Here is a 25,695-nt window from a genome sequence, read left to right as displayed (position 1 = left end):
TGTAGGTTCCTCCAGGATACCACTAATGCAGCAGCCTGTAGCTGGTGAGTATGGTTCGCGTTCATGCATGATGATAAACTGAGCATGTAATAGCTAAGGCATATCCCATGCACACGTTAACACACCTACCCATACTGCATGCTGTACACGTTCACGTTTTGTTGCTGTGAAATGCACTGCATCACAGTAGAGACCATGCTGGGGTATCAAAAGGGTACAACAGACGCACGCAAGATAACTATTATTCTGTCAATGTGCAATGTGTCCACAGGGATGTGAAGTGTGGCAGGACACACAGCCTACAGTAGGGACATTTGTGACTCAACACCACCATGGCTGCAGCTGCACACAATCAGGTTAACTAAATGTTGCAGACATTACCCTGACCTCACAGCACTCATGACAGTAGTGTGTGCACTAAAAGGGATGTGCACATGAGTAGGCCTTGCAACCATGCAGAGGTCTGGGATATGTGTAGGGCACCCCCCCAAAGCCATGGTAAGGTCCACTGGTTGTCAGTGTAATAGTCATGTACTGGTCATACATGCACTGCTGATGTCGTGATCTGTAACGCAGACATCAGGCATCCACAACTGATAGCTGTTCACATATAATGCCAGCTATGAGTTGCTACAACACATAGAGGCTGTGAGCATTGGAGCTGACATAACTGACATAGTACTACAGATGCATCAATGGTTTCTACACCTGCAAGGTATGGTGCACAGTACAAGGCAAGGTGCAGAACAGGTCCACAGTAACACTTTGTACATGGGTGCAGTGTTAACACTGGGAAGGGCCATCACCTACCAACACAGCCATGCCTCACACACATGTATACTGCCACTAGCATGATGTCACTATAGTTGCACTGCATGCTGTTGAGCACCATATGTAATGCATGTTGATAGAAGGGTAATGGGAGGACTGTGTGTACAAATGTTGTGCAAATCCACATGTAGGAGTGTGGGGTGTATGTATGTGTGTCCTGATTGTGTTTGTAAGTGCAATCTAATGGAGTGTGGATGATGCATCTCAGATGTGTGTGTGTGTGTGTGTGTGTGTGTGTGTGTGTGTGTGTGTGTGTGTGTGTGTGTGTGTGTGTGTGTGTGTGTGTGTGTGTGTGTGTGTGTCCATGTATGCACAGGTGATAGTGGGAATGACCACATGTCAGTACTTCTCCTTGGGATTGTGCTGTACATGGAGTTTGAAAGAGGACACCAGGACAACCTGTCAGGTATGGGAACACAGGACAGCTGATAACATAACAAGGTCTGTAGCATGGAGCATGCATTGGGAGGTGCAGTACATACCAGGTATACATATCATATTGCCAGCAGCAGATAGGTAACCGGCTACCCACATATGCAGCACTACAAATGCAATGGAGAATTACTACAGCACATCAATGAGTGTATCCAGGTAGTACTGTTGTCCGCATGATAGGTCGCTTGTGCAGCAGATGTGTCATGGACTGAGCAAGACTGTAGTATGAGGCTCTGGTGTGTAACATATGTAGTGAATGTAACAGACCCAACCATATAAGGGCCTCATTCACCATTACTGCCCATACACAGGGTAATACAGGGTGACAGCCATGAGGCCATGTACAACCTACTCCACCCAAGTCAGGGAGGCGATGGAGTAACAGGTCAGGTGTTGTAACCACACATCTAGGCATGGAGAGGAATGATATGTTAATGGGAAGTAGTGATGTGTGTATATTAGCAAGCGGCATGCAGGATGTGGTACATATGTAACTGACTGTGATCTCAGGGAAAGTGAGGTAGTAAGGTGGCTGTCAGTGTGAGAGTGTATGTGAGTTTGTGTACTGTTATGCAATGCTGTACAGGTCTTAACGTGTGTATTTGTTTCCCCCACAAGTGGCGAGGTGGGTCAGGGTCCCTCCTGCACACAAACTGAGATAGGTGCCTCTACAGACACCGATGATGGTACAGGTGAGACACAGGTGGGGTTGTCAGATGCCGACACTGAGCCGACATGTGTCATCACCCTCCTAGTCACCCAGAGCCCGCACACAGTTACACTGCCCCTACAAACCCCATCACATGTGGCCATAGTAGAGAGACAGTTGGCACTTGGTGGCAATGACCAGGAAAGTGTGGTGTCCATGACAACTGTGTCAGGTCACAGTCAGCATAGCCAGATGACCAGAAGGCCACCATATCAGCAGATGTACTGTTGTGCTCGTAAGAGGACCGCAGGTCATCATACCCCTGGTAGAGGCACCACAACTGGTACCACCAGGAGCATGTTTCAGGCCATAATGGAGGCACATGCTCATATGGAAATGCACACCAGACAGGGCCTGAGGCTGCAGAAGTCTTCTTTCACAGCTGTAAGTGGCAACCTCCATGAACTCACTTTTGCCTTCTGTGTATATACCAAGGTCATGGATAGACGGTGGGGTGAGATGGTTGGCCTCCTCGACCATGGTATGTCTGTACTTGAATGTGTGGTGGGGGTGGTGTGACAGCTGCATGGACATAGGCCAGAGACACCAGCAGCTGGCGGTCAATGTGGACATGCCAGTGTGCCCAGCCGTTCCAGTAGTGGCAGTACCAGCCCCAGCACACCACAGGGGCTGCTGTCCACACCACACCACAGCAGGCCTTGTGCACATGGCCCTGGCCAATCCCAGGTGGGACATGGTTCCAGCGGATATATGCCATCATCAGGGGAGAATAGCACCTCAAGGTCTGTACCTACACGTGCCCATGGAACCTTTGGCAGGCACAGTCAGCGTGTCCGTGGCCGGAGGCAGTGAACTGCACACCCTGCCAGGTATGGTCTGCAGCTGTCCAACATCAACTGTATAGGGTAGCCACATGGTGGAACTGTGTGCATGCATACCCACACACTATGCAACCACACCTAGGGCAACCCCATACTGACATACACCACATCACCATGCCCCAATCAATGAACCACACCCCTCACCCACACACATGGGGACCCATATTTTGACCACCCTCAGCCTCTGGAACACCTGCAACACGCCCTGTGCATACGATGATACCTGTGCCACATTCCTGTCATCCATAACATCGAAGCAGGAACAGTCTAATATGGTTCTGATGCACACGGTGACTGTCATGGAGTGCCGCAATGTACCACAGTGTAGAATGTAGTCAGGGGTAATGTGTACTGCATACATGTCAGGTCGTGTAGCCATGCAGCTAAGATGACTTTCACACACCCTATGCATATGATGATACCTGTGTCACATCCCTGTCATCCATAACATCAATACAGGGACAGGCTAACATGGTTCTGATGCTCACGGTGACTGTAATGGAGTGCTGCAATGTACTGCAGTGTAGAATGTAGTCAGTGGTAATGTGTACTGCATACATGTCAGGTAGTGTAGCCATGCAGCTAAGATGACTTTCACACATCCTGGGCATATGATGATACTTGTGCCACATCCCTGTCATCCATAACATAAACACAGGGACAGGCTAACATGGTTCTGATGCACACAGTGACCGTGATAGAGTAACGCAATGTACTGCAGTGTAGAATCTAGTCAGGGGTAATGTGTACTGCATACATGTCAGGTAGTGTAGCCATGCAGCTATGATGCATCTCAGCTGTTGGTAACACCAATTGTTATCCCCATATTTGTGCTGTAGGCATACATGTGTCAGAATGAGGATGGTCTGCAGTCATATTATACAAGGGTATGTCAGTGTGGTGACACTATAGCCATGACATATGTGGTGTACAGTTGCACACATGCCACAGGTATGTATAACAATTATTGGCTGTGCAAAATTGACTGGTGTCCTTCTGGTACAGGTATAATCTGCACCCTTATGTCAACCCATCCACATCCATACACATCCTTACTTGGTGACAGTGTCTAGACCCCAACCCAGGTATGTAGTGCTACTGAACTGTGTGGCTGTCTTTGCACACATGACACCATTTGTAGGGTGATGTGTGCACCAGGTCACATGCTACATGCAGACCATCCACAGACACATACAATATAGTAATGGGGGATGTAATATTTGTATATGGAGAATACATAGTGTGTCATATCATCATATACACATTGACTGACAAATAACAGATAGACACACATCTTAGAGACCTGGTTGTGTAGTTGCTAACTAACTAGTCCACGTGTCCAATGTGTTACAAGTAGGCTTCACACAGCACATGTGTAACTGGGCTGTATCCTGTTATGTTACCAGTATGGGTGATGGTGACATTGGCCACCTGAAAGTGGTACATGGGCCATATACCAGGTGTACCTTGGTGTAGAGACAGTATACACAGCACCCACATCCCCCACTGGATATTGTACACACTGGAACCCATCTTGATACTCTGACATACCCACTATCACACATTGGCCATGACGCCAAAACAACCCATTGGATATCACAACAGTGGTACCACAGGGATATGCATGTGATGCACATGCCACAGGCATAGTAGGGTGCTGCATTGCATTGCCACACCTATGGGCAACAACAACAATATCCATACTACTGTGTGGCAATGTGTATTGTAATAGGAGTATGTGGACTCGGAATGGTGTACCCTACAGATATGCACACATGCACACATACACACACATGGCAGATCTCGATGGGATTCCCATGCCTACTGACCCATTGGTACTACAATACTGTTGTGCTGGTACTGCAAGGCACATGTAGCTATTAGGGAGAGGAGTGTAACAGGCTACATGTTACGTTAATGGGGTTGAGAGGCACCACACACTATATGAGTTGTACAAATAGGCATCCCCCAGCCAAACATGTCCACCCTGCAATACACTACCAAGTGTTGGAGAACCCATAACCAGGGCCTATGACAACATGGGCACATGATGTTACCTGTACTACATCCCACCTGTATGATGTCAGGCTGGTATTGGTAACATATTATGCAGTACAGTCTGGCTCCCATGGGTAATGTATTATGTGGAAGCCATCAAAATTACCAGGCTACTGATACACAAACACAGATATGAAGATACAGGTATATATATATATATATATATATATATATATATATATATATATATACATACATATACATGTGACTATACATACACACGCAGTTATATGTACAGTAAGATGCATAAATGGAAGGTGCACACAATATGGAACAGCCACTATGCCTACAGTTGACTCCTGAATGACTGGACACTGTATGTGCCACCCATACAAATGACAATTGTTGCCTGCAACATACGCCCCAGAGGGGTCATAGGTAAAACAACACCCACAGGTTTGCAGACATGTAAACCTTTATTCGTGTACTATTACAGTTCTGCATGTCATGCCATATAGCTGTTCAGACACTGACAACTATATCAACATAGTAATGCTACAGTGGACCAATTACAGTCATACAGTAGTCTGCAAAGGTTCACAGCTGTTGCTGTCCCGGCCAAGCCATTCACATTGTACAATAGGAAAGACACACCGGGCCACAGGATATGTAACAATCAACAGTATGTAATCCAGGTGTGTAGTTCAGCAGCCTCTATATACACACTGTACAAACACAGTAGGTGGTATAGACATCGTATGACCACATTGGTTGTAACTGCTACATAACATGGCATAACTGACACCATCACAAGCACACGAACACACAGAACAGTTTGTATGGCAGGGGGCAGTACTCCTCCATTACCCAGATCCATGTCAGTAATGTGTATATAGGTGAAGTATATGGTACTGTACATCCATATACCTTAAGGCAGCTCAGCCCCTGATACCCCCACATTTTGTAGCAGCCTAGGTCATTTCTGGTGCTCCCCCAGACTCAATAATACAGGGCCATATACCACTGTTACATACATTGGACTCTGCAGTGCATGAGGGCACACATGTATTGTGTAGGTGTTGCCCACACATATATGACCCCAGCCCCACCATATGTGTGGGGGTTACAACAGCAGTGGACTGATGGCAGACATGTCAGTGTGTTATAGTCCCAGCCCTCTATGGATCGACCACTGACATCATGACATATGTGCAAAGCTTGGTATGTAGGTGATGGACAGAGGCTGGAATACAGGCACATATGTGGAGAACTGTTGCCATACACTACACAAGGTGCAGGTGTTACAGGATAGTCTGTAACATACCCTTAGTCATGGAATTGATGGTAGAGATAGTCATGGATGTAGCCATGTACCGGTAACATGCAGCACACACACTGCCAGTGTATTATCTGACATGAGACCTGTGTGGTGGACAGACAAGACATGATAGGCACAGCTCCGGCCTGCATGAGGGTAGGCCCACAGTTGTGTGCTATGCAGACAGATTGCATTCCATGACAAACTAGTATGTCCACCCATACCCTGTAACACCACTACTGTACAAAGCATAACACAACTCTATTCGCAGTCTGTCTGTACTTCCTGATCTTCCTACAAATATGTGTCTGCCCTGAGTGTGCTGGTTCTCCTGTAGGGGGTATTGCTACAAGCTGTTGGTAGCACTGCTGCCCAAACACAGGATGGATGCCCATCACACAGGAGATGAAATGGGACCATGCACACATGATGTGGGAATCTATAGTAGGTGGTTGCCATGACAGTGTTAATTGGGTGTAGTACACATGTGTAATCATATATCTGACTATCTGGATAGATATATGTACATATATTCCCACCATATGTCCTGGACATGAAGTGCAGGCCAGCCCCAGCCCGTATGTTCCCAATGTCGTAGTTGCAAGGGATGTCAGGTATGTAGAACAGGTATACTAGTAGGCTATTGCTACTGTCATTGGGATTGTCTTCACAGACATGGTGTGTGGGAGGTCACATCTGCGTATAACATGTGTGCCATTGGTTACTGAACGACATCCAAAGGACATCAGTGTATAGTACTGCTGCTAGCACTTAATGCCGCTGTGGACTGCAACAGAGATATTGGCCAATATATGTGGAGGGTCTGACACAGTCTGTACAGTCCAGGGGTGTACACATATGCCCTTAGTGCTACACATGTGTACCATGTCTGACAATAAGGGTGTGGATGGCCATGTAGATGGTTATAACACATAATGACTGGTATATGATGTCCACCATAGGTCATGCATTCACACACCCCTGCCTGGCCTGTAACAGTATGACCACTGGTACAGGGGTGCCATGACCACATATACACAATAGGTATTGACATACATCTGCACTGCATCCCACTGCCCTGTCTGGCATACATGACTGTTAGGGGAGGGCTGGCAGCGGGACATCTGGCTAGTATCTGCATATGACATCCCACTGGATAGGTACACTCAGCTGCTAGGCATGTCACAATGCACTGTGCAGCCTGCAGTCAGACTGGCTCAACACTAGCCTACATCTCCCAAGGGGGAATGCACATGTTCCTGCATATAAAGCAGGCTCAACCGGCATGTCACAAGGTAAGATACACCTGTATGACAGTGCATATTCACAATCGATGTGAACACAGTCACAGCCACATATGGTTAGTTAGCATGGTATTACAGTATATGGACTATGTGGTCTACACCACCTCATATGTGCCACCACAGACTGACCCTACATATACTGGCCTGCTACACAGTTTAGTCTGGTGGCTGTCTGTGGTATGGGAAAAGTGTTTTTATGGCCCTACAAACATATATGCCACTACAGTACCATCAGTACCATACAGTGGGGCAGCATGTAACATCTCATAGTAGGGGAACTAGAACAATGTCATCTACCACAGTCTGTACACAGGCTAAGGTACATATCTACACTAAACACACTGTTGACATTCTCCATTGGTACACAGACCTCGGTACTGTATGCACATCCACAGAATGTGCAGGTAATGTCATGTAATGTAATCTCTACTGTACATAACGTGTAGCAGTCAGATATGATGCCACAAAGGATGGTGTACAGCACATATGCACCACTTCATGCATGACATATGTACAAAGGTTGACAGACGTGTGGCTGGGAGCACATACAGAGGGCCAATATTGACATGTTGCTGTGATAACCACATACATTTACTGTTGTTACAGGGTTGTTGCAACATATGTCCTTTGAGGGATATGACGTCTGTGACTACCACAGCTTTCTCCAACTACTGACTGCAATTCTCACACTACCTTCAGCAGTCAACAGCTAGATGCTCCCTGGATGACACATGCAACCATGGATACAACACTGCCCAGGCTGCAGATGACCCTGCAGACAGAGATTCCCCATAAACATGGAACTGACATGGCAGGTATTGAGACATGTACAACAGCCATATCCGCACAAACACTGTTAAAGCAACATTAGTCCAAATGCAGTATAGCATCATGTACTGCCTGTAGTCAGGTCAGGCACATCCACCTCCTGTTTGTTGCACTGTTTCCACAGTGTATGTGCAGGTAATGTCATGTAATGTAATCCCTACTGTACATAAAGTGTAGCAGTCAGATATGATGCCACAAAGTATGGTGTACAGCACATATGCACCACTTCATGCACGACATATGTACAAAGGTTGACAGAAGCGTGGCTGGGAGCACATACACATGGCCAGTATTGACATGTTGCTGTGATAACCACATGCATTTACTCTTGTTACAGGGTTGTTGCAACATATGTCCTTTGAGGGATATGACGTCTGTGACTACCACAGCTTTCTCCAACTACTGACTGCAATCCTTACACAACCTTCAGCAGTCGACAGCTGGATGCTCCGTGGGTGACACATGCAACCATGGACACAACACTGCCCAGGCTGCAGATGACCCTACAGATGGAGATTCCTCATAAACATGGAACTGACATGGTAGGTATTGAGACATGTACAACAGCCATATCCACACAAACAATGTTAAAACAACATTACTCTAAATGCAGTATAGCAGCACTTACAGTCTCTTGTCAGGTCAGGCACATCCACCTCCTGTTTGTTGCACTGTTTCCACATTGTATGTTGTGAGAGGTACACCGGAATCTATCTGAGATGCTATTTGCCACATGACAGATCTAGTTCCTGCTCACAGTGGGTGAAAATGGCCAACACCACCATGATGTTCCTAGGTATTGGAGTCTGTTTCCGTACAATTGGCTATGGAAATGTTATCACAGCTGTTTCACATGCAATCAGCTAGGGGAGGGCTGTGATTTGTGCAGAGGCCATCAGCTGATCATGAGCATTACTTACATTACACATGCTGCTGCCAAAGCTACGCAGGTGTAGGTCTCCACATCCACCAGAGAGGGGGTGGGAGATGCGTACAGAGGCAAATACATGTCAGGGAGGGATGGGAGGGTAAAACTGAAACATGTTTATGTCACACACCTAGCAGCACAGGGTATCAAACCCCTGACAACTATGTAGTGCTAGCACAGTTCACAGCAATTATTGGATGCGCCACATGGGTTACCTGTTGTGGAGCACTCAGAACATATATGTGATGGTGAGTGACATCTGCAACAGGGATACAGTAGCTATACAGTAGGTGATATACACGTGCCTGTCAGCATGAACAGGTGCCTGTGTCAACGTAGCCACACTGTCACAAGGACACGCACACATTAACACACATGGCAGGGCCAGGTGTACAACTCATCAGTTGTGGGATTGCCACATCACATCACTGTGCAGGTATCCCATGCACCACACAGGTTATATGGGGCTGTACAGGTGAAGGGTATGGGAAGGTGCCTGACATCAGACAACATGCTGCAGTATGCCCATGGGGGTTGTACGGATTGTGGATGTGAACATCTGCAGCATGCAACACACACACACACAGGGTGCCAGTACTGACATGCATGGGTGCATGTCTGAACAGATGTGTGGTGTTCGACTGTGCCAGACGGCTGTCCAAGGCTAGGCGATGGGTGTACCTTGGCATCAGGCCACATGAAGATTGTCTGCATTGTGGCTCAGGGATGTAGTGTCTGCATTTGCCCACACAGGCGGGTATTGTATTCCCCATCCGGTCACCTGGGTGACTACTGTGTATGGGCAATGCTGTGCATCGCTTACCATGTCTGTGTTCCTTTGTCCATGACATGGACGGCGTCTGGGATGTGCACATCTCCCACATGCATGGACAGTGACATGTGGAACTGTACCTGGGGTGTCCGGCCCATGTTGTGAACACAGACTATCATCAGATGTGCCTGTCCTGCCCACCTGTGGTGGTAACTGGTAATGGCCAGCAGCTTTACCCTGCACCTACATGGAGTGCATGCTATCAGCATTCCTTGGTGTCAGTGGCATCTGTCCATACAGGCATGTTGTCAGGCATGGTATGTCCGTTGAGGGTCAGGTGTCCATTGGGGAACATGGAGGAGGTGCACTGTCTGCACGCATGTGCATATTGGACAGATGGACTGGGTGTCATGCCCTCTGTGGCCCACCGCTGTCACTCCATAGTTACTATCAGTGGCCAATATGCAGTGCACTACCCCCATATTGGCTGTTACCTAGGTATGTGTGTGTGTAAGACACATGGGGTGAGAGTGTGCCCTGGGTTATACTGGGGTTCGTAACTGTGATTGCCTGGCCTTGATGTCACATGTCTGGGTATGAATCTGCACCCCGGCCTCTCAGCCATATCACATGTGTTATCCCTGTACAGTGGACATTGTGTTATATAGTATGGCCACCATATAAGAAATATGCAAAACCCGCTCCACATTGGCCACAGGTGTCACACAGTCACAACCACCTCTACACAGGATATGGGTTACAAACACACGCTCACACACACATGCACACCTGTCATGTTTGGGAGTAGAACCCCTACCTAACTAGTGTATTACACTACAGCACTATGCAGTTATAGTACGCGCCATGAATATTACCGGAGTAGTCCTTGCCCAAAAGTGTATTTCACAATGACTGACATCAGCAGGATTGCCAAAGTAGGGCATTTAAAATGACTGTGAGAGACTAGCCTAAAATGCATTGTTCCCTACACAGACAGTGACACACACAATACATCCGGAACTGCCATGTGTGGGGATGGAACCCAACCACGCTTCTAATTCACAATACAGCAGTATGCAGTTACAGGACATGCTACAGTGATTACTGGTCTACCACCTTCCCAGAGGTGTATTTCTAGGTGTGTGACATTGGCAGCCTTGCCAAATATGGGTATTTCACTTGTAAGGGGTGTGAGTATCCTAAAAAGAATTGCTCTCTACACAGTCAGACATGCACACAAACACAGACACACACTCACCAGGTTTGGGGTTGGAACTCCTACCTAACTAGTTTATCACACTACAGCTGTGCACAGTTATGGGATGTGCTACAGAGTTTACTGGGCTACGGCCTTCCAAGGGGTGTATTTCAAGGTGGGTGACATCAGCAGCCTTGCCAAAGTTGGGTATGTGAAATGAAAGGGGTGTGAGTACCCTAAAAGCATTGCTCTCTACACAGTCAGACATGCACACATACACACACAGTCGGCAGATCGGGGGCTAGAACTCCCAACTAACTCCTTAATCACACTATGGACATATGATGTTATGGGACATGCTACAAAGATTACTGGGCTATGATTGTCCCAGAGGTGTATTTCAAGGTGTATGACATCAGCAGCCTTGCCAAAGATGGGGATTTGACTTGTAAGGGATGTGAGTAGCCTAAAAAGCATTGCTCTCTACACAGTCAGTGACAGACAGACATGCAGACATACGCACATACAAACTCACACACGCACAATTGCCACATCTGGGGTTTGACCTCCTACCTTACTACATTATCACACTACAGCAGTATGCAGTTACAGCATGCGCTACGGATATTACTGGACTACAATTTTCCAAGGGAAATATTTATAGGTGGATGACATCAGCAGCCTTGCCAAAGTTGAGTATGTGAAATGTAAGGGGTGTGAGTACCCTAAAAGCATTGCTCTCTACACAGTCAGACATGCACGCATACACACACAGTTGTCAGGTCTGGGGATAGAACTCCCAACTAACTCCTTAATCACACTATGGCCATATGATGTTACGGGACATGCTATGGAGATTAGTGGGCTACGATCATACCAGAGGTGTATTTCAAGTTGTGTGACATCAGCAGCCTTGCCAAAGAAGGGTATTTGACTTGTAAGGGGTGTGAGTAGCCTAAAAAGCATTGCTCTCTACACAGTCAGTGACAGACAGACACGCACACATAGACTCACACACACACACACAGTTGCCACATCTGGGGTTAGACCTACTACCTAACTACATTATCACACTACACCAGTACGCAGTTACAGTATGTGCTACAGATATTACTGGGCTACAGCTTTCCCAGGGGAGTATTTTTAGGTGGGTGACATCAGCAGCCTTGCCAACAGTGAGTATGTGAATAGTAAGGGGTGTGAGTAGCCTAAAAAGCATTGTTCTCTACACAGTCAGTGAGAGACAGACACACACATGAACAGTGACACACACTCACACACACACACACTTGCCATGTCTGGGGTAAGAAATCCTACCTAACTAGACTATCACACTACAGCAGTACGCAGTTATGGGAAGCGTCACAAAGATTATTGGCCTACAACTCTCCCAAAGGTGCATTTCACATTGGATAACCTTAGCAGGCTTGTCAGGGTACTGCTAAGGGGTGGCCGGTGTGTGCATGGCCCATACACCATGACACTCCACAAGCAGCCACACACAGGGTCATATGTCTATGTCACAGGTGCATGTATAGGGCAACTAGCTGACTACATCCTTGTACAGCCATGTTGCACAGCTGGCATGTGGTGCTGACAGGTACTGGTCACTAGTAACTGCAGTGTGTGACATCTGCACTTGATGTGTTTGGGGCCGTTTGGCTGTGTGCTGGGTGGGACAGGCATGGATGGCTCCTTGTCTTGGACACCATCTTCCACACATCTATATCCATCTAACTTTGGCTTATTATGGCGTGTTGTCCTTACATATATATCTGTATTCCTATCCACTGTGTGTGCAAGGCATGAGTGGTGCATAATGATATGTGTCTGCACTAACAATTGCAACTGCTGGATGTGTCTTGTCCACTGGTGTTTGCATATATGGCCTTCATGTGTTTAAGGGTGTGAGCATGCCCAGTATGACCTTTCAGTATGTTGATGACTGACATTGCCATCATTTCTCTAAGTGTGTGAGCATGCCCAGTAAGGCCGTCTGTTTTGCATGTGTGGAGCATGTCCGGTGGTTTGTACTGCACAGCTGACCTTTGTGTTGTACACCGACAGGTAGCATGCTGTGTCTACATAGGTTCATAGGTTCATAGATTAGTACTAGGCTAACTGCATTTGCGAGCCATTTTAAGCCTAGCCAATTATCCCTTGTGATACTCAAACCCTGTACCTTGTGTTTGTAAGGCAAACACCTTAACCATTAAGCCACCCTCCCATCCCTAGGGAATCCACCGATCATTTGGCATTGACTGTTGCTACATGTCTGCATAGCGAGGGAACACCTGACTATTTCTATGTTTCTACAAAGGATTGGGGGGCACACCTGACTGTTACTATATTTCTATGTGGGGTGGGGGGGGCACACCTGACAAATGTCCACATTTGCTAGGACTGTACAGGTATGTCTTGTAGTCCATTTCAGTCAGCAGTCTTACCTATCGTGCTGGCTAAGCTATACCAGTGTACTACTGTTCTTATCTTTTGATTGCATACACATTAGTTTCTGATTTTGTAGCCATCACAACTGATATCCTACTACCTGGCCTGCTGTAGTTTGTCCATGCAGGCCTGGGTGGGGGTTACCCATACCGCTCATTCAGTGGCCATAGTACGGCATTTGTTTGTGTTTCTCTACACCTGTCCTGCTGGCTGTGAGCATTGTTGGGTATGTGACCCCCCTCCTGACTGGCATGTGTGAGTCCCTTATCTTGTGGGTGTCCCAGTATTGAGGGTGGTGCTGCAGGGCTGCCTATGTCGGATACACGTAGTACACTGCCTATGCATGGTTAGGCACAGGTAGTGTAATGTTTGGCATCCCTTTTACTGTATGTGAGAGTCAGAGAGAGGTGATAGTCCCTGGGTCCCTCCCATGTCAGTGTATGTGCTATGAGTTGCCTTTTTGCTAGGGCCAGGGCATACTGGGCATGCCTCCTTCTGCCTACTGGGACAGGCTCAGGTTGTTCCTCCTCCGAGTCACTCTGTGCCTGTGCAGGCATTGGCATTGGTGGGAGGCTATGTGGCCCTGCCACTTGCTCCTCCTGCTGCAGCTATTTCCACAGGATCATATTGTGTAGCATGGCACATACAAGGATGATTTAGTTACATGTAGTTGCTGAGTACTGCAAGGCTCCACCGGATGTGTCCAGGCACCGGAACCATGACTTGAACATCCCAAACACACACTCTATTATGTTTCTTGTTTGTGCGTGTGCCTCATATGGACTTCTTGTTCAGGTGTGTGTGCATTTCTGATGGGTGTCATCAGACATGGCTTCAGTGCGTGTCCAGCATCCCCCACTAGGTGACTGTATGGGATGTCCCCAATGGCAAATTTCTGGTACAGCTGCGTCAGATGCCAGATGTGGGAATTGTGATAACTTCCAGGGCAGCCAGCACACACATTCAGTATTATGCCCTGGGCATCGCACACAAACTAGCAGTTGATGGAGGGGAAGCCCTTGCGGTTGATGTAGACCCTACCCTGCTCACCAGGTGGTGCTTTGATGCGTATGTGCATGCAGTCTATTGCACCCACTACCTCAGTGTATTCTGCTATTTGCTGGAAGAGACACATACTGCTGGCCAATGCCTCACAGGTGAGGGGGAAATATACATGCTCACTGGCATGTGCTACCATGGCATCTAGGAACTTGTAGAGTACCCTGGATGCTGATGCCTGTGAGATACCCATCATATCCCCAGTTGGCCTATGGAAGGTACCTGTAGCTAGTATTCTTAAGCCTACACATACCTTCCTTTCCACTGGGATGGGTTCCCCTCTGTTAGTTCTGTGTGTCAGGCATGGCCGGCACAGCTCAACAATCTGCTGTAGGAGGTCCTTGTCCACCCTATAGCACTCCATTATCTCCAGCTCATGTAGCCCTTGGTAGGTTACCCTGGGTCTGTACACTCTTCTCCGTCTCCTCATTGTGGGTTGGTTGGCAGCATTCCTTCCTCACCACCCTCAGCCTCTTCCACAAGTTGTATGATAGCTACTGCAGCCCCTAACATTTTGCTGTTGTGAGTGTTAAGAGTTCCCTGCTTGTTTACACTGGTGGTGTAGGGTGTGGGAAAAACTGGAGGGGTAAATGTTTGCATAGTTTATAGTGGCGTTCTGGGCTGGGCTGGTCTGCTGCCTGTGTAATTGGCTGGTTCCGATACGTTTCACCTGGCAGTGAACCTAGTACCCCTTTATTAACTTCCTACTGCTGCTTTCCCTTTCCTTTGCCCTTCTGTTTCATCCCCGGGGCACACCGCTCAATCAGTGTACTCCAATGGGCACACTGCTGCTATTTCCTGTGTTCACTTCCTTTATCTTCCTGTAGATCCAGTTGCATGGCGCGCACACCTGCTTGCACTTTGTCATACGTGCTGGGCAGGTTTAGACACACACCCCCTTGCTTTGCTGTGCTAAGCTGGATGCAACCCCAAGCCACAGGGCTCCAGTCCACTGACAGTATGCCTGACACTCCCACACATGATGCCACCTACCTCCTAGTCTTTCACTCAGCTATTCATACTCTTACACTGTTAGGACCTGCCTCACATGCTGGGGAAAACCGGGATTCACTATCCTTCCCCTCATTTGCATAGAATTGCTTGCTAATGCAAAGTTACATGTGTCACACTGTGCCTCCCCCCTTAGCAGCCACTATTCACTGGCCAGGTTGACTTTTGCCTGCCATTGACTTGCATGGCGGAATACTGATTTTAGTTAGACTGCTTTTTTTTAGGTTTATTTTCTTATTTCCCCACTGATCCCATTTGAGCATCGCTTCCCTATGCTTCAATGGCCATGATCGGCAGACATATCATAAAAGTTGTATTTTGTACATTTTACCCCTTCCACCGAGGTGTCAACCTGAGCCTCACTGAGGAGAACAGTCCCAAGATCTCCCTTAGACTCCTCCTGCAATCCACTGCAAATGTTCATCACAAGAGCCTCCCTATCATGGTAAGGTTTCATCATATTAACATGGTACAATTTTTGTCCCTGCCTTCTGCCTAGCAGGTCCACCATGTAGTTAACATTGCTTACCTTTCTTACTACCCTGTAGGGTCCCTCCTAAGCTGCTTGCAGCTTGTTGTGTCTGACAGGAATGAGAACCATTACGTGCTGCCCCACAGCATACTCTCTAGCTCGAGCATTCCTGTCATATCACACCCTTTTCTGTTGATGGCCTTCTGCCAGGTTCTCCTGTGCCTAGCCCATGAGTTCCCTGAGCCTTGTCTTGAGGTTTAGGATGTATGCCACAACAGACTCCTTGTGATACTCACACTCACCTTCCCACTCATCTCAAATTAAATCTAAAGGTCCCCTCACCCTATGCCCATACAGAAACTCAAAGGGTGAAAAACCTGTGGATTCCTGGGGAACTTCTCTGTAAGCAAACAACAGATGGGGAAAAATATTTGTCCCACTCCCTCTTAAACTGATCTGCAAATTCCCATAGCATGGACATGATTGTAGATTTTAACCTCTCAACAAGACCATTAGTCTGGGGATGGTAGGGGGTGGTCTTCATGTGCTTCACCTCACAGGACTTCCACAGACAAGCCAGCAGGTCTGACATGAAATTGGCTCCTCTATCAGTCAATATTTCATTTGGGAAACCTACCCTGCTGAAAATCTCTAACAAAGCATTTGCCACCTTCTCTGCCTCAATGGAGGATAAAGCCACTGCCTCAGGGTATCGTGTAGCATCATCCACTACCACTAGGATATACTTCTTCCCTGTGGAACTTGGGGTACTCAAAGGACCTACAATATCCATAGCTACCCACTATGAAATGGTGCCTCACTGTCAGCCTGGGTACTACTACTCACCTCTACCTTTGCAGTCACTCTGTCCAAGGGACCATCAGTACCCACAAACAGCTGTGGCTCACATTCAGTCTCACTGCTACACAGTAGCTCCCTCCCTGAAGTAACCACCTCAGCAGTCCTGGCTGCAAGTATGCAGTCTGTCTGGTTCTCCCCCAGGCTACCAGACTTACCTGCTTGTTTCCAAGCCTGACTGCGTGTAACTGCACAAGTACGGGGTACTGCACTATCAAAATCATTCCCTATCAGGACATCTGCTGGTATATACTCAAACACACCTACTTGCTGGCTTCCTTTTCCACCCTCCTAGTCAAGGTGAATCCTAGCCAAAGGTATTTGGAATGGGATCCCTCCTAAAGCCCTGACTGGAATGGACTGTACAGGCAAGTAGTGCTCCTCTGTAACCATTGCAGGCTTTACAATGGTTATATCAGAGGCTGTGTCTCTCTTGGCAATTGCCTCTTTGCCTTTCACTACAATAGGATATAGCCTCTGGTGGTAGTTCGGTATCCTTGTTGCCCGAAGACAACCTAGTATTGGCATTCTGTCTTTCCCACTTACTGGCCCCCTCACCTTTTGTTCCCCACCTTGCCTCTGTGGACACATGTATGCCACATGGCCCCACTGGTTGCATTCAAAACATTTAACCCTAGCTCCTGGACATGTACCTGGACTAGTGGCTTCCCCTGCTACTGGCAGATTCTGTTGTGGCAGTTTGTGCTGTCCACCATGGGTTCCTTTAGACCCATGAGCAGTACTGGGGACCCTTTCCTGTGCAGGGCTGCCCTGCTTGCCAGGTATAGGTCTCCCTTCTTCCCCAACTCATCTGAAGTAACACATTGTCTATCAGCTAACCAGATCCTCATGTCCTCAGGCAAAGTGCTAAGGGCTTGTTCCCTCACCAAAAGGTCTGCCATCCCTTCAAAAGTAGTGACCTGACATCCACTCACCCACCTATGGAAATAAGTGCTCAATTCAGCAACATATTCACACACACTTTCCTCTGGCTTGCGTCTAGGCTCACAAAACGTGTTCCTATATATTTCAGGTGTTAGCTTAAAAAACTCTAATAGTCAATTTTTTACAGCAGTAGAATCAAAACATGCAACATCATACATTTTAGATAATACAGTTATATCTTTACCATGGAGTAAGGAGGTCAGGAATCATACCCAGAGCCCTTGGTCAACTTCATACTGTTTACATACCCTCTCAAACATATGAATGAAACTATCAAAAGTATCCCCCTCTTTAAACTGTGGAAGAATTTTACTGAACTTTTGTGCTTCTGGGGTCCAGTTACTCCCTTCCCCATTACCTCCATGACTCTGGCAAAGAGTCAGCATCTCCTTCTCATGCTGCCTCTGCCTGTCTTTTTCCTCAGCTTCTAGGCATAGCAATTTCTCATTCTCCTCACTCTCTAGATGCCTCAGTCTCTCATCTGCTTCTATTTCCACATGCCAGGCCTCCAACTCAAGTCTCTTTAGCTCCAGCTGGATTTTTAAGTCCACTGCAGAAAGGTTGAACTGTCCATTCTCCACTGTCAGTCTGTTTGTCCTCCTGGATGCTTTTTTCTGATGCAGCTGTAGCCAAGGCTGCAATCAGGTCTGCCTTAGTCAGGTTTCCATGCACCAGTCTCCTAGCCTGGCACATCTCCGCCATCTGGCTCCTTGTCAGCTTTCCATACTCTTTTGCTGACATGCTGCCTACTCACCCTGACTAACTAAGCTAACAAAAGAAATAAAACAATTGTGATCTGAACTCTGAGTATTCACTGCGTGGCTGTTTTAGAGTACAAAACACCTTCAAAGCTCACTGTACACAAGCTACAGGATTCACTCTACCCACACCACTACAAGCCAATTAGTATTTGCCAACTAATTATTACATGATGTGGATATCCCGCCACTGCCACCAATTAATATGTGATGCCCGTGCCCTGGCCAAGCAATCAAGGAGCCTCAATCCTTACCACTAACACCAGAGAGGGCATCTCATATATGAGGAAAGGATAACAAATACACACAGTAAAGTGCAATTTCCCTTTAGAGCACACAGAGATCACAGTCAGTCTGGGGCTGGTCGTTCCCTTGCTCTCCAGGTCCTCAATAAGACTCCCCACTGGCACAGCTGTAGGGTCCAGATCTCAGCCTAGTGGGCAAGCTAAAACCTCTAGCACCCTCTCTGTCCAACCAGTGCTTCATGTCCCTGTGCAAACAGCTGACAAACACACACATACACACATGCACCTTGAGAAGAGTTTATACAACCACACAGCCACTCCTGGGGAAGGCTGGCACAGTTTCTCCAGCTGTGCCCTTTCTCCAAGACTATATGGTAGCTCCACTTGCCACCACCCACTAATACCTATCAGCTACTCAAAGACCCTTAAAAGGGTGTCCAATTATTAATGTGCAATGTTATTATCCAGTTGGTAGCTGTGACTAAACAGTCAAGGCTTATTTAGAGTGACTTGGACAGTAACTCTATAAATATGCAATGTACTCTAGAGCTTAAATTATCTCTATGCAAAACAGCCACAGTTGAAAGGTTTTAAAATATTTAATAATAAACAATTAAAACCACAAGACAATACTTTCTACTACACAGCGCTAGTCAAAAGTTCAGAGATCACACATAAATACTTAAAATAAATCAGTAGTACAGTTCTGACATCACAACAACAGTCTAATCTTTCCAGTTCCTAGCTATTTCTAAAAGAAAACACAAATCTAAGATAACTTACATAAGACAACAGGCAGTGGTGTGAGTTGGATAGTCAAGACAAAAATGCTTAATGCCTTCTGATTCTCTCTTTTTAAATTTCTATTGCAGTCCTGATTCCCATTACATCATTTTATTACACTTTCCTGGTTTTCTCAGTCTGACAGAAACTGCATTTACATTCTTTTACACCTAGGCAGAAACCAGAGCAATAAAGGACATTCCACATACAAATTCTGGTCATTAACTTTAGCCTTAAAACAATAGGCAAGAAGCCTTCATCTAGCCTGGCCGGAGCTGAATTGTAAACATCAAAGACAGTCATGAAATAATTTTAATTTCAAAGGGCAGACAAGAAATGCTTGACTTAGCTTTCTTTACAACAGAGGGCAATGTTGCTGCATTATTTTAAGTGCAGCCTTTCACAGCATATTCTTTCATTTAAGAAAATAAGCCAGTATTTCAACATTCATATTTACAAAGGACAGAATTATGTACCAAATTTTATTTGACTAGGCTGGCAGCCTTCACCCATCTCTACCAGTCTTCACAGTAGGATATGCTCATGACCAGGTGATGGCTTGTGCACCTATTGGGTTCCCCACTTGCTAACTGCATGCAGAGCAGCTGTTTAATTATTCCAATAGCCAATGTCATGGCAACACACTCCTCTAAATGAGTACTTCATGTAGACGTTGGCCCTTTCCCTTACATGTGAGGAAGTCATCCTGGAGTTGTGTGGGCTACTATCTCTTACAACAAGACCTGTGGAGACAAGTCAACTAAATGGTGGGGAAGGTTCAGGACTTAGGAGCAGAATGTGAGTATTGCTGTAATATGTCGGGAATACTGCTAGTTTAACAGGGTTTGTCTGCACATGCAACTTCTGCATGGCTTTCAGTCTGATAAAGTTCTGTCTCTGCATTGCTCTCATCTGTAGAGCCATCCACATAATGGCCACAAATTAGCCTGTTATGTATGAGCTGTTCCCCGGGCAGGTGTTGCCCTTGGAAAATCAATAGCATACTCTGGTGATTGCATTATGTAGATGGTAACATCCATTTTTTTCTGAATTTATATCCCTCAGAAAAGATATGTTACAACAAACCCTGTAACACCAGCAACTTTCTCAGTGTATAACAGCAATATTTCATGTATGACCCTGTATTTGGGCTATTGTCCACTAATTATGCCAGGCTTTGTCCAGATGTCATACAGTACAAGGCAGATAGGTATACTGGTCTATCATGTATTGTTCTATTTCCTGCTGAGGGGAATGGCTGGGAACATGTTGAGGTCTGTACATTCCAGAGGTAGGTGTATAGGAAATGCTCTTGGATGACCTTGTAACATATTTTATGTGGGGGACAGTAACACATGCTTTAAAACTAGGCTTTTAGAACATGTCAGATGTATTACTGATAAGAAATATGTCAGTTCTATAACTGTACATTTGAATGCATCATACCATGGGGACAGTAATGGGTCTCAAGGTACTGTTTCTGAAAACATCTGTTCCTCAGTGTGATGATACTTTCATAAAAGGACAATCGTTATGTGCAGGCTTCAATGTATTAATATTAACTGTGATACTTTATCCCATAGGGGGTTAGCTGATGAGCATAATTGGAGGCTGTGTATTCAATTATGTAATTAGGTGTTATTTGCTTCTTGGGATTAAGACATGTATTTCTGGTGATGTTTACTCCTTGAAGGCTTTGGCCAAGACATCAGAGTATAATAAAAATGTGTGAATTACTGGCTGGTTGTATTTTTTCTTTGCTATGTTCAGACATTTTATTTGTTTTGCTAAGAGATTGTTGCATGTCTGGCCATTGTGTATGGGCTATCATGATTTGTACTGTTCACTCATTTATTTGGACTGTGTGGGGGGCACAGATGTGAGTGTCATGGCTGTTTTGTATCCAACTGTGCATGCATGCTGCCCCAGTTGTGGGTGGTCTATCAGCTGCATATGCTAGATGTTAGTATGGGCATTTTGGGACATGTATGTATGCATTATATATATATATACTATATGATACATATATATATATATATATATATATATATATATATATATATATATATATATATATATAGATAGATATAGATATATATATATATATCTAAGCAAGCAGAAAACGGCAACAGTCAGCAGCACAGTTTTCATATATAATGGGGTAAATCCCAATGTATCATTTCAACAAAAAAGCATCACAAACAAGACGCACGAAAAACTCCGTTTAATAAAAAGAATAAAAAATGGTAAGCACTTTCACCACACAGAATATGGCTTCCGCAGACCGTCATAGACATACATTGCCCTCATAAAACATATATTTATAGAATAAAACCTAATTAAAACATTTCAGACTTACCAATCCCATTGCAATACTTTGAACTGAGTAACAAACCCACTAATACGTGATGACATCACTGACATGTCACTACTTAAAAGCAATATACAAATCGTGGGTAGAAAATGCAACAAAAACATTAACATAGGGATATAGTAACAGACAACCACTAACTTACTGTCTGCGGAGATGCCTCTTATTAAGGACAGGCTTAATGGACACTATACTGTTCAATCTGAATACGCTATCGGCTCCCAATCTAAGTATCCACTTAAGTTGGGCCGCTTCAGTTACATTCTCTACATCACCCATTCTCACTCTCACATCCTTAACCTCTAGTTAGGAGGAGGTTTTTGGCTTAGAACTGTATGTTAGGAATGTGTTATTCTATCGTCATTTTGTAGATGATACCTTTATGGTTTGGGGAGGAACAGTGGAAAATCTGGAGAGGTTTGTCGATGTATTACATCAGACGACCACTTTTTTGAGGTTTACATGTAAATGGGCGAAAACATCTCTAGAGTTTTTGGACGTTATGGTTAATAAAATGCCAGATACTAGTTTAGCTACTTCCCTGTATAAGAAAAAGTGTTCTAGGAACTCATTACTTCATCGTAATAGTATGCACCCTAGGAAGGTATTTGATAATGTTGTTAAGGGACAGGGTATGAGGGTGTCTCAGCTCTACAATATGGATGATGAGTATAATGGAGGATGAAACAAGCTTACACAGGAACTCTGTAAGAGAGGATATAAGGATGGTGAGATTGAGCCTATATTAACTGAGATTGATGGATTAAGAACAGGATGGGCAAGACCCTACATTTCTGCATCAGCTGATGGTGGGGTATCGGAGGTGATGGAGAGGAGACATAGTTACAATGATGTGGTCAAGGTCCATATGAAATACACCAGTGATGTTTATATGATAAGGAGGGTGTTTCAGAAAAACTGGTTGATTCTACTGACGGATAACAACATCAGTAAGGTGGTGGGTGAAATACCTAGGTTTGAGTATAGGAATTGCAGTTCATTGAAGACGATCTTATGTTATCCTGATAGAACATTTGGTGAGGGTCGGGGTGAGTATGGCACCTTTCCCTGTGATTCATGTAGTGTTTGTAAGTGGGCGGACTCTGGTGATAGTTTTGTACATCCAGATACCAATAAGGTTTTTATGTTCAAGGTGAGGGTGAGTTGCAACACTAAGCATTTGGTCTATTTAATGCATTGTGATTATTGTGGGAAGGTTTATGTGGGGAAGACGAATTGTATGCTTAGAGATCATATGAGAGAACATCAATATAGTATATGGGTGCATAGTGCTTTGGCTAAATATGTGACTGAAAGTCAGAGAATACGTGAATTTAAGTTTAGGGTACTAGAGGTTAAGGATGTGGGAGTGAGAATGGGTGATGTAGAGAATGCAACTGAAGAGGCCAAACTTAAGTAGATACTTAGATTGGGAGCCAATAGAGGCTCCGGATTGAACAGTATAGTGTCCATTAAGCCTGCCCTTAATAAGAGGCATCTTATTAAGGTTAGTTAGTGGTTGTCTGTTACTATATCCCTATGTTAATGTTTGTGTTACATTTTCTACCCACGATTTGTATATTGCTTTAAGTAGTGACATGTCAGTGATGTCATCACATATTAGTGGGTTTGTTACTCAGTTCAAAGTATTGCAATGGGATTGGTAAGTTTGAAATGTTTTAATTAGGTTTTATTCTATAAATATATGTTTTATGAGGGCAATGTATGTCTATGACAGTCTGAGGGAGCCATATTCTGTGTGGTGAAAGCACTTACCATTTTTTTATTCTTTTTATTAAACAGAGTTTTTCGGACGTCTGGATTGTGATGCTTTTTGGTTGAAATGATATGTTGGGATTTACCCCATTACATATGAAAGCTGTGCTGCTGACTGTTGCCGTTTTCTGCATACTGATACTTTTATTTCTGGGCTTTAACAGTTGGCTTGCTCGCTGGGGAATTTTGTTTGTGTATTGTGATATATATATATATATATATATATATATATATACACATATATATATATATATATATATATATATATTTGTATGTTTGCATGGGTTTGTACAGGTTTGCCCGATGGTAAGCGGTGCTAATATACGCTTAAACGAATAGGCGTTTATACCATGTAGGCTTCGCTTACCAGTGCGCAAATCTGCTTAGCATTTACATTTAAGCAATGGTTACACCTGCTAGGCATAGCTTAGCCTTGGTAACCAGTGATCACATTCCAGTCTGATAAAATAGCAGGGTAATGACATCTTTAATAAGTGTACTAAATTCCCAGTGCATAATATGCTTTTATGTGCTGTCATTACAGTAGCAAGGGGTGTGAGTATACTGTATGGAACACCTGATTAAATATGAGTAGTACCACAATCTGTTCTGTTTCAGTTTGTTTCATACATGGGTAGTATCCCAAGTTATATGCAGTCACACTTGCATGCTACACTAGCTACAGTGCACTGTTTGACAGAAATAGTTTAACACATATAGTATCATTACGTTAGTACTTTTAATAGTGCTTTTTCAATTAAGAGTAAATTGCTGATTGTTGTACTGGAACTATACACCCCTGCATGCAAAGCTGGACTCTGAGTACTGAGTATCATGCTCTACATGTTTGAGCTCTATGTTTATATGTATCACCTATTGGATGTTGATCTGATATGTTGATATTAACTGTAGACTATTAGGTTCTTTGGACATGTCATTGGGGATTGCTGACATGTAGTAATGGCATACCTTTAAATTTCAGATGTGTATCTTACAGTACATTCATCCTAATACATATCCTGTTGGCTATCTACTTTCTGTCTGTCATCTGTGCAGATGTGCAGATGTCAGGTATTGCTATGGCCATACCACTATGTAGGTACCCACATTCTGTTGTGCTGTGAGCATGGACACTGCTGCTAGTTCCAACATATGGGACAGTCCTTAATGTGGGCCTTGCCCCATTTCCTTGCCTGTGTGAGGGACATTACAGAGGTGATGGCCTACAGATTCACATACAGTGGGTGGCAATATGTCACAGGACAGGACATGTGGAAGAAGCCAACCAGCATGGGGACATATCCCCAGATTTGTGAACAGATTCTATGTCATCAGTGCTGTTATACAGATGGTGGATTGATAGCTTGACAGAGTTTGTGTGGACATGCATTTAGTGTGTGACGTCATGACTCACAGTAATATGTCTCTGACATACCTCTCCACTGACACACTGTCCATAGACTGGTCACTTCTGCCTGTCATGTTTTGTGTGCTCTCCAGACAGTTGGTGTCCTTGGTATATCAGTTGTAGACTCTGGGGAATGCAGTCTGTAAATACTCACTTCTATTTGTATTACCAATGTCATATTCATCATAAAGGATGTTACAACAAACTTAGTGACATCTGCAACTGTCTCAATGTGTGACAGCACTATGTCCAATCTACCCCTGTGTTTGTGCCTCTGTTCCCACCTAGTGATATAGGGGTTGATGCTGAGCCTAGTGAGTGGGGAATGTTATCAAAGGCTTTTGCAAGATCAATGTAGGCTTTAGGTGTCACCTTACCTTCATTCACAGCAGAGA

This window comes from Protopterus annectens, chromosome 17.part0, assembly GCF_019279795.1.
Source record: "Protopterus annectens isolate FY-2018-M chromosome 17.part0, PAN1.0, whole genome shotgun sequence".
NCBI classification, from domain to species: domain Eukaryota; kingdom Metazoa; phylum Chordata; order Ceratodontiformes; family Protopteridae; genus Protopterus; species Protopterus annectens.
The sequence above is the reverse complement of the archived record's forward strand: the minus strand, read 5'-3'. Positions refer to the sequence as shown.